General features: G+C 34.8%; 1 pseudogene across 1 annotated transcript; it reads right to left on the reverse strand.

Annotated features, from left to right (window-relative positions):
- Positions 1-1702: 1702 nt before the first annotated feature.
- Positions 1703-4083, reverse strand: LOC111316837 (uncharacterized; annotated as a pseudogene). Its single transcript, XR_016345388.1, has 2 exons — positions 3614-4083; positions 1703-2149 (listed from the first exon to the last, which is right to left on the reverse strand). The product of XR_016345388.1 is annotated as an uncharacterized LOC111316837 (transcript).
- Positions 4084-4833: the final 750 nt, after the last annotated feature.

The raw sequence follows: 4833 nt of genomic DNA on the forward strand, positions 1-4833 counted from the left end.
AGTATTCCTTTCCACGTGTTATTAGGATTTAGGAACCAAAGGCGGCTTTGCATGACATCCTTAATCGAGTCAAACATTGCACAAAGTTTGAAAATTTACATCTTAAGTAATTAGCCACTGAACCCTAGTTGGCAGCTTTGCACTCTCTTTCTCACTTTGCCTTCACACCCATTACTGTTATGCTGCTGCTTTTCGTCTCCATTCTTCGCACTGCCCTTTCTCAGGACCCTATTACCCCAGGTCCAATCATAGCTGACCGCAGCCCTCGCCTGGTGGCCTTGACGCCATGTGCACCATTTGTGCAGGGCACGGCTCATAGATCCGCATAGTCTTGCTGTAACAACCAACAACCTCAATTAACTCTACGGCCTGCAACCTGGTTGTCTTTGCCTTTTGCTTAATGAACCTTGAGTGCTTTTCCTATTAACAGGACACTAGCTCTGCAGTTACATGTTCTTTGCAAGACCCAATAAGCCAACCCTTCTGCTTGCCCAAGTAACTTTCAGATATTCTGAATTGACTGCATTACATTCAGATATTTGGCTAATTAATAATATTGCATTCTTTTCTTTAAGGGGGCCTTCCCCTCCTGGTTCATCAGATTCTCAGGTTTCCCTAGAGGCAAAGAACAACTCTGCTGTTACTGGTAATCAAACATTTTTCACATATCTTCTGAATCGTTTATGCCTACGTAAATCCACGTTATATATATCCCTTCCTTATTTCAACTTTTAATGCGAAAGTTATTAAGTAGTAATAGTTTTGCTCTGTTTCCCTCCAGCTTCCTCCATGCTGAATCTAATCGTTACAGTGGCACCAAGACCATGCATCATGGGATGAGAGTTTGGCTGGAGCAATGCTAGAAGATTGAAGACGCAAGGTCTCTTAGCAATGTTGTCTGTTGCTGCAATTCTGTTTTTGAAGACTGGCACTGCACTATTGAGTCTGGTTAATAAAATGTTATTTATTGGGATTCTTTATGATTTTTGGATGTTGCTTCTTAATCTTATTTGATGTTGGAGACATTCTGGATCAGCTATACTGTGATTTTGGTTTACCTATGATTTGTCTTCTTTGGATATTAACACCCTCTATATCCATGTAGAATGTAATCAAACAAACAATATTTATCTATTTTGGAATGACATACATATCTGTGTATATAGAGGCGCGCGCAAGGGTGCTTTGATCCAACTATAACAGAATCATTGTCAAATTCAGTGACTTAATCTTTAATACTAATTAAACCATGATCTTCCAAAAAATCAATTCAACGCTGAATTCAACTGTCATGCCCTATCCATCTTACTCATGCCCTACCTATCTTTCTCATGCATCCTGTATCATTAAGTCATTTGAGGAAAATAAAAAATGAAAATGAAAAAGTGGTATCTACATTTAAAGGACAATGTGCATACCATCATAATTTCCAAACAAACCACTCTTGTGACTCTTTGTTCTACATTTTGTTGTTTTTATCTATATCACACTGCATCAAAATCCTTAATCCAGGTATTAAGGGTATTACTGAGTAGCAATTCTTATATAATGAAATATATAGATGATTTTATAAATGCTCTGCAATAATCAGAAGAGCTATAGGGGGAAGCAGTTGGGGAGAGAAGGGAAGTGGGAAAAAGTCTCCTGGCTAGCACATTTGGAGCATCAGAGACAGACAAACTAAAGTTGTTTCAAATTTGATCAGAAACCTTTATGTTGATAGAAAAAAGATTACTATGCCCCCAAACAAGTCTATTACCCAGGAAATATCACTTCAAAACCAACTGTGACCTCTGTGACCTTTAATGTATGCCGACTATCAAATATTTGTAACATCATCTCAAAATCATTAAGATACAATATTTGCTAAGATAAATTAAATACATTAGCTTACAAATCAAGGAAAAAATCTTAAATGTAAGTGATTTGTTTATCAACCCAGATTTAAAGACCTTTTATGTTCATTTTATAGCAACTACTCCAAACTGGGTGCAACTTCAGTAGGGTTTGATTCAAATACATCTGAATTAGAGGCTTCGGGTTCTTCTAAAAGCACTTGAGATTGGATAGACTCTTTGTATGCAGGAGTCTCCTTAAAATCTGTTGCCCCTTCGTTGTAAGTAGTCACAGCAATCCCACATGCAATTAACTGATAAAATAGAATGCAAGACCACAGATTGAAGTATCATCAAATAGTGCCTTTTCAAAGCAAATTTGTATACAAACAAGAAAACAAGTGGAATATTTCACATGTTCCATCAGGTTAGAAATTTCCAGCATCATTATAAAAAAATAGGATTCTTATTTTCATTCATTATATGACATGAAAGCTATTCAGCAATCACAAGCTAACAAGCAAGGAAATGGATATAGATTGGCCGTCTAAATTCTCACATTATTTTCAGAAGGAGCTTCTGAATAGATAACTAGTAAAAACCTTTAGCCGAATTTTTTTTCCACATAATTGTCTAGACTTTAATGCTCCAAAGTTTTTCAACCATATGAAAGAGACCTTTCTCAACCCATTGTATTCAAAGAAACATATAATTTGATCTACAACAGGTGATGAGTCAGATACTTAGATCCATCATACACCCAACTTATCAAACTATCTTTCTAGTAATCCAGTAAAGAGTCTACATATAGTCCACATCAATCATGACAGAGTGCCTCATCCAATTAGACGTGGTACGGGAAAGAGAAGGCAAGCGTGTAAGGTTAGAAAATTGGCATACAACTTTCAACCTTCAGCAATTTATGGTCAATAAGATCAGATCTCAATTGTGTCAAGCACTTTGAGTTACATCAATATTTCTTATAGCATGTGCCAAAGAAATTACATAGAAACTATAAGGACTACCAATTACCATTCTACTAAAGGATGTAACATTCTACAAAATTTCCATGCAAGCCAGATAGGGGCAGGGTCATTTGTTTCCTTCATGGTGTGTATGCTAATGTAAAATTTTAGACCATAAACACAGTATGAATTCCATGTTTCACCAAATTTAGGAACCACATCTTCACTTTTGATAGGCACAAAATCAGGGCTCTCAAGTCCGGATGCTCCATGCTGTCTACCTTCCCCAACATCATAAATTTGAGAAAAGAAAATCACAAAATTTGTTCGGGCTACCTTGTTGTAACTACCAAATTCAATCAAAATTTCATATTAGGCTCCCATAATCTCCAAATTTCAATGGTTGCTTACTTAATGTTTATCTGAACTGTTTTCTTCATTCCCCTATTACCCTCCTAGAGGTGAATACTTAGTAAGAGGGAGTAATCCACAAAAACCAAACAACTCAAGTATGAACCATTCTTTGTCATTCATTTTCCCTGTAACTTCACCATGGAGCTATCAAATTCTAACACAAACATAAATTTTTTTGGCACATCACTCAGCTCATAAATTCTTCCAGATTTCCAAAGTCAAGTTTTAACTATTTGGATGTCCTCTCAAATATAATAAAGGCCGAAATTTTTATTGAAACCAACTAATTCTAATCTTTCATGGGCTTATATAAATTCAAATATCGATCATTTCAGGCATCGTCATAACAAAATCGAACAATAAAAAATAAATAAATAAAAAGGCAGCTTTGAGAGATACCGCGAAAACGATGCCAAAAGCCCACAAATACTGAACAAGGAAACCAAGAACATCCCACTGTGGACCTTCCCACAAATCCGGCTGAAGACCCGGAAGCTCTGGAAACGGCTTCCCATCAGCCGAGACTTCAGACGAACTCCCACCAACGTTATCCAAGCCAACCCTTAGAATAACATTTTGTTCTTCAATCTCCGCCACCCATTGTTGCTCCTGTTCCTCATCTTGTTCTTTCGTCGTGAGAGTGGTCCTCCGGTTCTTGCTGTCGAAGCGTCCGGTTCGGGACGAGAACTTTTTGGCTGCGGAGGTTAAGTGGAGGGTTCTGGGGGAGATAGGGAAGAGGACGTGGTGGCGAGGAGGGAGTTGGGTGTATAAGTGTTTGGTGGCGTTGTCGCATAGGATTCGCACTCCATTCCACTAGTAGTAGTAGTACTACTACTACTACAATTTGTGATGGTTATGGATAGCGCCATTTCAGTGGAGGAGAGTGGCGAGCAGGATGAGAATGTTGGTGCTATGATTTTATTTTATGATTACATTTTAGTAATACTAATTTTAAAAAAATTAACATTTTACATGGGTAAAATTTAATCCATGGGCTCCTCGCAATCTGGATCGGCCCAAGTATTTATTTTTTATTTTTGTTATTTGAAGATGCAAATAATTGAATCTTGATCATTTAAAGTGAGAGCTTAGGCACTCTATCTATTATCATAATAAATTACTGTTAACCGGCTCAAATATTTATATCTCTATAGATTAAAATCATCTTAGTAATATTTTAGTTTAACAGTAAAAAAGTTTTTTAAAGCCCACTGCTTTTTATTTTTTATTTTTTATTATTATAAAAAATAACAATCTATCTTTGACAATCTTATTTAAAGGTGTTTATTTAATCTATTTGGTTAATTTCTAATGAAATTATTTAAAATTTAATTAATTAAATTGTGTTATTTTATTTCGTTAATTGAACTGAATATGTTAATTTTAAAAACTAATCGATTGAATTAAATTCAATCAGTTTGATTATTTTTTAATTAACAGAATAATAAATATATTTAAATTAAATTATATTTTAAATATTTAATTTTTTATATTTGAAACAAATTAAATAACATCATCTAATAATATATTTAAATATAAAAGTAAATTAAAAACTCTGATAATTTTTCAAATAAAATAATTTATTTCATGTATTTTTAATTTTCTATTTACATTTTATT

This window comes from Durio zibethinus, chromosome 9, assembly GCF_047325235.1.
Source record: "Durio zibethinus cultivar Kanyao isolate XHJ-2024 chromosome 9, ASM4732523v1, whole genome shotgun sequence".
Lineage (NCBI taxonomy): Eukaryota > Viridiplantae > Streptophyta > Magnoliopsida > Malvales > Malvaceae > Durio > Durio zibethinus.